Raw genomic sequence first — 9463 nt, 5'->3', positions numbered from 1 at the left:
ATTTTATGAGTTAGGTTAAGAATAATAATTTAGTTTACTTAGTTGTCAAATTGAATAGTGTTCTCAACCAAAAAAAAGTATGCTAAAAGTAGCAAACCCAATTAATAGGCCAAGGTGTAGTCTTTCTGCAAAGTTTCTTGATCCATCCTTCCCTCTAATAACTTCATTTAGGCTGTCACACTCATCCTTCAATTAGGTTTGATGAAAAAATTCTGGTACCCTTTTCTTCATGTAAAATTGGCTTGTTATTATCCGCTTATATTTGGATATAAGTAGTAGTTAGAATGGAAATTTTGTTTGCTATTTGACAAGTTATAACTCTCTTCCTTTTATTTTATGTAGCATTATTTTTTATTGATTTGTTTTAAAAAATAGTTATTTTATCTGTTCGGAATTAGAGTCCACTCATAACGGGTGCTCTAAAAGTCCACTATAAAAAATAGGGCAAAAATGTTTGTCAAAATAATACACAAGAGAACCCACAGTATTATTGCTGACACTTGCATGATTGATGTACAATAACAATGTTTTAAACTAGGAATTGAAAAGTATGTGTGTCAAGTAGCTGCTTGTCTTATATTTTTGCTAGGCCAGACAATATGTATATATAAATATTAAGAACTGTATTATAGTTGAAGATTAATGCTTAGTTTTAGAAAGATATGCCTGTAGATGTTGACTGCTTTACTCGAAGACGCGTTGATTAAGTCGAGAGGACTCTAGCAAGTCTTCTCCACAACTTTATCTAGTGTCCACATTGATAAAGTTGTCCTTATAAACTTTGCAGTAGTAAGAACACGGCTCCAATAGAGGCGGATTCAGGATTTGAAGTTTATGGGTCTTTATGCAATTTTCAATTTAATATATACTCCTTCCATCCCAAATTATACGAGGTTGTTACTATTTGGGAGTCAAACGACTCTTTTTTTTACTACGATTTTTTCCGATTTTTTCATATATTGTGAATTAGTACTAATTATGCAGACTTAGTAGTACTTTTTATCTTGTTTTCAAAAATGTAAATTTTATAATTATATTACACGGGCAAATGTATCATGTAGTGTCTTTGGTTGGAGAGATAAGCAAAGTAGATTCTCTTCGTTTGTCTTAAGATTCGATGTCTTTGTAAGTTATTTTACTTATATACTGGACAGAGGGTTTCCATGTCTTTGTAAGTTATTTTACTTATATACTAGACAGAGGACGTGTGCGAAGTAATGTCTATTAGTCTCAGGATAAGTGTATGCAGAATTAATTAATGTATTTATTAGTTGGTAGTCTGAAATCTAAATTCTTCATGTAGATATGAGTGTTTAGCCAATTGTTTCAGCTAATATCAAATCAGTTAGACAACATTGCCTGTATTATATACACACATCTGGATAAAAGTATCTATTCATGGATATTGTGTTGGCAAGTGTTACATTCTTTACATCACATATTAAAAAATAATTTACAAGCTAGACTACTTACATATTAGAAACGGTGGTGAGCCTCCTCCTTAGTAGCTTTTGACAAAAGATACATGTACAATTAAGAAGTAATGATCAATTGTTGGTGCTTACAGTGGCGTATGCAGGATTTTTCATAAGCGGTGTCACATTTTATATTGAGAATAAATAAATAAAGCACTATGAAGTCATATTAAAGAAAGAGAGTACAATATAAATAAAACACAACTCACGTATATTACTATAACTCTTCTCATGATTATTTATTTTTGAAATATATTTAAAATAACCTCATTGAAAATAATATTTTAATGCTTTTTTATATGTATATAATGCACCAAATTATCACTAAAAAACTCATCATTCATTTGATTCCGCAATCGTTTTAATCAATTCGTTGGCAAAAAAATAATGAAAGGAAAATAAAAAAAGAAAAAAAATAGTACAACAACGTTTGTGAAACATATATAATTATCGCTAAAGAATACAAAAATATCTATAGACTGAATGGTATAGTGCTTTTTTAACTTCTAAGAGGTTGGTGGTTCGAACCTCTCCTATCTAGATGAGGTGCAAATATTTTAAGTTTTAAGACAACAAAATGAAGCTGTGAGGTTTCGAACTCAAGACCTTCAGTCCAAACTAGAGGCTTCAGACCAGCAAAGCTACAATGCCCTCTGTCTAGCAGTGTCATTTTATTTAATATATCCTTCTTTCGTTTCAGCTTTTCAGTTTTATATAATTATTTAGTAAAATGTTCCGACGAAGCAGTGTCACGTGACACCGCTCAGCGAAGGGTAAATCCGCCGCTGGGTGCTTATGTCTCAAAAAATCCGAGTCAAACCCCTCACACGTTAGGCTCACAACCTAATGATGATGGCTTAAAAAAAACAGAGAAGGAACCATTAGCCACATTTTGTAATATACAAGATTTGGGCTAATGTTAAATAGCATTTTATGAGTTTGGTTAAGATTCCTAATTCTTTGCTTTGAGATGTCAAATTGAATAGTTTTCTCAACAACAACAAAAAAAAAAAAAAAAAAAAAGGCCTTAATGTAGCAAATCTAGCTCTTATTTTCTCCATGATTGTTAATTAATAGAGGTTCGTTACCTCATTGATATTGATAAGGTGCAACCTAGCCCTCCTTACTTGTATCTATACTTGTTGAGGATTTTTATTTTATTTTTATTGTTAATAGCCAAAAAAAAAAAAAAAAATAGCCATGGTGCAGTCTTTCTACGAAGTTTCTTTCCCATCCGTCCCTCTCATAACTTCATTTAGGCTGCCACACTCATCCTTCAATTCAATTTGGTCAAAGAACTTTGGTGCCCACGTGCAATTGACTTGTTACAATCCACTTAAATTTTGACTATGGATAGTAGTTAGAATGGAAATTGTGTTCGTTATTTGACTAGTTATACCTCCCTTCATTTCATTTTGGCCTTCATTTCATGTAGCATTATTTTTTATTGATTTGTTTAAAAAAATGTTATTTTATCTGTTGGTAATTAGAGTTCACTCATAAGGGGTTCTCTAAAAGTCCATTATAAAAAAATATACTCCATCCGTTTCAATTTATGTGAACCTATTTGACTGGATACAGAGTTTAAGAAAGAAGATGAGATTTTGAAACTTGAGCTGCTAAATGAGTCACATATATTTTGTATGGCTATAAACCATTACATAAAGGTAAATTATTTTCAAATATACAAAGGGGTCATATCTTTTTGGCACGTACTATAAGGAAATAGGTTCACATAAATTAAAACAAAGGAAGTATTAATTTTTGTAATTACTATTAACCCTTATTTCTTTAATGTATGTACTAGTTGTCGATACGTGCGTTGCACGTGTATTCCTAATTATTTTATAAAAATGTTTTAAAAATCAGATAAACATTAAAAAGTGTATGAGTTATAAGTCTAGAATTTGACCTCAAAATTCTTAGATGTCATATGAACACGGGAATATCATATTTTGCTCACTGCGGATACTGATTAACTTGAGTTTCCAATACTTGTTGTAATTTTAAATAGTATTAGAAAATAAGGGCAGCCATGTGCATAAAGCATCCCTTGTTAGGAGTCGTTTGGACATGGTTTCAAATCATGTTTGGATATTTAATTTGGATATCTTAAGTTGTATCTTCTCTTATAGACATAAAAATCCCACAAGTTGTGAAAACTATCAAAACATTCCCAATTCTTATACAATCTTACCAAATGAGTAAGTCATAGTTTATAACAAAATTAATACGCTACTAGAAGGTCTTTCTAAAAAATATAACATCAATTAATCAAACTTTAGTTTAATAAAAACGAAAATTTAACATGAATAGTAATGAGGTTGGTAGACATAAATAAAGATTGGTGGAAGTTAATGAACTTGGTAAATGGTTGGTGGGAGTAATTGTTAAAAATATCTACCAACTTATGAATCTCTTTTTACAAAATATAAACTTATCAGTCAAATTTTATATTTAAAATTTTTGAAACCCCAAATCATGCCTTTTTTGATGATTTGGGGTTTGAAACCATGAGATGAAATGCATGTCTAAACGCTGATTTCATCTCATGGTTTCAAATCGCATGTCCAAACGCCTTAGTAGGGTTTGGGGAAGGCCGCACCCAAAGAGTGTGATGTAGACTTTTTTTTTTTTACTAACCAACTCTGTTATACAAATAATCTAAATACCTTGTTTAAAAGAGAAAATAATTAGCTATAAAACTATAATTGGTCTGCCTAAATAAATTAATGGATTGAATTACATCCTGGTTTGAGCGAGATCATATATGTTTTCCAACACCACCCGCAACCACAGCCAAACATATTTAACTAACTTCCTCACAAAATAATATTATGTAAATGCCTTTCAATTTTTTAACAAATTAATAATCACTATTTGTTCACAAACAAACAATGACGAAAGTCAAAATAAGTCATGTTTATTGAATCCGTAGAAAAATAAAAGACCCAAAAAAATTAGAGAGCAAGACCAAGGAACATGAACAACGAATTTTTTAGAGGTGACTAAAGGATAAATTAAAATGTAAACTCATACCAATTCTCAGAAAGAGCTTGGATAATATATATTCTTGTGGTAAATGAGCAGCTTATGGGTGATTACCCTACAATTATTAATACAGAAAACGGATGCAAAAGCATCGGCAAGGTCGAAGAGGGCTCATCTTTTCACATCATACATAAGGCTTTGTCTGCTGGTTTTGACACGTCTGCTGGTGATAAGAAACCTATCTCGAATCAAAATCAAGGCAATTGTATTAGAATCAGTGAGGAGATTCATTTTTCTTGTATTAGCATAAACTTTTACACAAAAGCAAAGCAAGATAAAAAATCGTTAATCAACTATAAAGTTGACAAAGCATTCATAAAGTAACAACAAACGAAATATATTTACCTAATTTCATGCCTGTACGTTTTTCTGTGTGCAATACAGCGAGAAATTTGGTATGAAAAGAAAAAGCAATGCCCACAAACCAGCCTAATCAATTCTTTACTGAAAGATCTTCAAGCTTTGTATGAATACTATACTGAAGGATGTCTACAAAGGTAAATGAAAGTGCTAATGACCAATAGTAATTGCTAGTAATCCTCACTCTTCAAAATTAAACGTTGCATACGTTGTACGAAGACCATATACATTGTATATGATTTATAAGAAAAAACACTTCGACTAACTTGGGCTTTTAATCATTAATAGAAAGTAATTATATGCACCATATATACCTATTAAATCATGAGTCTGCTGAGTTTTATGGTAAAACTTTAACGGTTACATATTTTAACTGTCTAGAAATGCTAATAGAATAACTTATGAACGATTACTTAATTGACAAAGAACCCTTTCATCTCCATAGGGCGTCAATGAATGTGGTGCATATTGAACAATTCATTATAACTTCTTAAATTGTACAGTTTTTTAAATTAATGAAGAGAAACTTAATTAAGTGTATGAGGATAATTATACTCTTGGATAATTAAATATTCAAATTCAATATTTGATGGGCATTTTGGTAATTCAACTTTGACATTTTGAGCTTTCCACTTTCACTATTATATGATACTTACAGTAAACGATTAAATATACTAGAGACAAAACTTTCGGTATTTTTCCACGCTTTCTTCTCTATCACATTTAACTAGAGTTTAGACTGTGATATAGGGAATTCGTCCGACATACCGTGAGGACCACCGCTGATCAGTGATTCAAATCACAGTTCGTTCCAGTCTTTTGCCTTCCACTACACAAAGAACCTATATGTTCTCTATTTACAATTTATGTGCTATTTAATTAATTCATATTAATGTGCTCCTATTATGTCATCGTAGAAAATCTACACTTGAAATATTCATGTTTCGACACTTAATGTTTTCACTCTCTTCAACAGTTTTTTTAATGCTACTCGCTCTATTTTCCTACAAAAGCTATTGAGATAACATATATTTAAGAGTTTTTTCGAAACTTTTATTTGAGTACATGATAGAAGATTTTTGTGATTATATCTTTGAAGTAGGATGTGACTTTATTATTGCGCCAAAATAGCTACGAAAATCTAGCCTGAAAACAACACCTTTAATAGCGTACCTTGTACCGAATTTTACATCTGGAACTCTTTCTTGACCTTTATTGATAGTTGTTGCCTCTAATTCATTTGTTAATTAAGATTAATTCTAATTGGGGTTTCTATATGTAATAATTTCCCACAATTACTCCTCTCCTTTGGACTATGATGAACGTGTTTAATGTGTTATTTGTTCTGCATGATGCTGGTTAAATAAACAAACAATTACGCACAAATACAACTGAAATAATAATGCTAACAAAATTGATTCATATTTTTAAAATTTTACGCAAATTAGTCCACAGTAGAAGTGTTACCTCCTCTCTGTCTTGTTTCTGACTATTGTCCCCTTCTTCCCATTTTCTTTCAGGTTCCACCACCATGGAGCCACTAAATCTGATGCCGCCAGATCTCACAACTTGTTACAAGTTTTAGAGGAGTTCAAACTTAAGCGTGAAGTACTGGAGTAGATTTGAGTTAAATTTCAAATTTTAGTTTTTCAAGTTTGCTAATTATTTGGATTGAGTGTTGTTCCAATTGATTCTAAAATGTAAGAGGAGTTAAAGCTAAAATTTGAAATGGTTTTGAGTAAACTTGAGCTAGATTTGAGTTAAATTTCAGAAGAGGCGCACGGAAGAAGACGAGGTCAGTTTTTGTATGATAGTGTATAAAATTTTATTATACTAAGTGTATAAGCACCTTTATAAATTTATATAATGTTGAATAATATTGTATAATAGTGTATATGGTGTATAAACACCTCTTATAATTTGATAAAATATTTGTATACTGGGTGTATAATATTGTACATAGAGTTTTTAAACTTTATTGTGGAAAAAAATCAGGTTTGGTATAATGTTGTATACAGAGTATGTAATGTGGTATGCCAAATTTTTTAACACTGCTGTAAGAAAATAGTGGGCTATGCCACTAAAAACTTAAAAATTTGGCTACGTAGATGCAATGTAGTGTCATTTTTTTGTGCGGATTGCCCTTCAAAGGCACTGGTCTTTAAGTTTTGCCCCTCAAATTGCTGGTCTTTAATTTTTGCCCTTCACCTAATATCAGAAGGTTTGGGGTTCGAACCCCGGCTCAGTAGAAAAAAAATCGCAAGGCAGAATTTCGTAGCAAAATTAGGCCTGTTCGGGCAAAAGTTAAGCCTAAAGGCAGAGTTTTGCAAAATTTCAACTGAGTAAACAAAAAAAATTGCCTTAATGCACACCTCTACCTTAAGCCAGAGTTTTGCCTTATGCACAGGCAAAACTCTACCTTAAGGGAGAGTTTTGTATATACTAAAGGCAAAAACTCTCTTAAGTAGAGTTTTGCTGATCAAAATACCTTAAGTAGAGTTTGCAGTCAAACTTTGCCTAATAAGGGAGAATTTGCAGTCAAACTCTGCCTTAAATAGAGTTTGCAGTCAAACTTTGTCTGCTAAGGGAGAATTTGCAGTCAAACTCTGCCTTAAGTAGAGTTTGCAGTCAAACTCTGCCTGATAAGGTAGAGTTTGAGGCAAACTCTGCCTTACGATTTTTTTTTTAAAAAAATTTTGACTGAGTGGAGGTTCAAACCCAGAACCAAGGGTTTTATAGCGAAGGCCAAAAATTAAAGACCACCAATTTGAGGGGACAAAAAATTAAAGACCACCCCCGAATAAGGACAATCGTGCAAATTGCCCATGTAGCATTGTGTTGTGGGCTGTACTTTTGCGTAATATATAGTGAAACTTACATAAATAGCTACCTTTTATTGGCTTCTAACTAGATATAGCTATAAAATGCAAAATTATCAAACGTAGCTACTTTTCTTTAAAAACACGTGTATTTCTGTTTTTTTGAAATATAAAGAAATACAGTGAACAGTAAACACGCTCCAGTGAAATCAGGAGCTATTAATGGAATAGATTTTTTGAAATACACGAAAATACAAAATCGGGTTGAGTAAAAATAGGCTATATTTTTTTAACAGAATCTTCTTTTTCTTTTTAAATGGTAAGTTAAATTAAATCAACCATATTTCACGCATCCATAACAGCTCACGAATTCAAAAACCACTAAAGATCTGAAAACCTCCAAATATAGAAAAATATACGCTGGAATACAATGAAATATGACTGATTGTTTAAGAAATATAAAGTTATAGTATGCATATATACAATGGAATACAATGAAATATATCAGAAACTAATTCATAAATTAGAAATACAAAATGCAGAAATACATTGAAATATAGCGAAATACAAAAATCGTGAAAACAAAGTGGAGTAAAAATAGGCTGCATACCAAAAAAAAAGATAAATACATTTAAATACAGTGAAATAATATACTGAAATATATTGAAAAATTAGATATACTATTTGTTGATACACAAAAATACACTGAAATATACTAAAATATACTGAAACATTTTATCAAATACTTGGTGGGCATGAAGCTCCACAACCCTCATCAATGGTGTTTCTACAACAACAACCTATTCTCTTGCTCCTAGATGATGCTACAATATCATATTGCTATAATCAATACTATTCTTCATCACTCATAAGATAAACAACATCACATAATTAGCAAACATAAGAAGGATTTTCCTCTTATTTCGGCCTATCCATAGAGATTTAGCAAACGAATTGTTATGGCTGAGCTTCGGCCATTGGCTAGAGATCCTCTACTGCTTTTCTTCTTGAAACTGGTGTATTTTTGCTTGGAGTCTCAATATCCGCCATTAAAATGGAGAGTTAGAGCTTGTTGAAGATACTCTAACAATGGCTGAAAATATATATATAAAAAAATTGAATGAAAAGTGAAGTAAAGACGATGAAATTTATGAACAATTGAAGAGAAATACAACAAATAACATAACGAAAATTAGTTACCTGTAGAGATTGGGTAACTGATAAGGAAGAAGAAGAATTCATGCTAATTATGGTGAAGAATAATGAAAGTAAAATACGGTTGTGAATTGAAGATGTGAGAGAAAAATATTTGAAAAAAAAAAATGATTGTGGGTAAGTGGAAGAGAGGTACCTTATTTTTTAAAAATACATTGCAATTACAAAAACAAGTTATAGATGGTAATTTGATAAATAATTAAGCTACCAAAAATAATTTAAAAAAAAATATAGCTATTACTAATAAATCTATATATTATTAAAAAGAGGATAGTTTGCAATAGAATTGTGACAAGTGGTAGCACAAGAAAATGCCATGTGTTAATTTTAGGGCAAAAATTAGGTATTTAGTTAATAATTAGTTAATCTTTTGAATTGAATTCAAATCTACTGATTTGCAATTTAAAAAATATAAAATTATATTAAAAGGGACGTGCTCCAAAATATTAGAGCCAAGCATAACCGCAATCATTCAATATGGGCTCAGCACGTTCTATGTTGCTAATATTCTTTTTTTTTCTTTTTTTTTTTTTGGGTCAAATA

Source organism: Lycium ferocissimum, chromosome 10 (assembly GCF_029784015.1).
Source record: "Lycium ferocissimum isolate CSIRO_LF1 chromosome 10, AGI_CSIRO_Lferr_CH_V1, whole genome shotgun sequence".
Classification (NCBI taxonomy): domain Eukaryota; kingdom Viridiplantae; phylum Streptophyta; class Magnoliopsida; order Solanales; family Solanaceae; genus Lycium; species Lycium ferocissimum.
The sequence above is the reverse complement of the archived record's forward strand: the minus strand, read 5'-3'. Positions refer to the sequence as shown.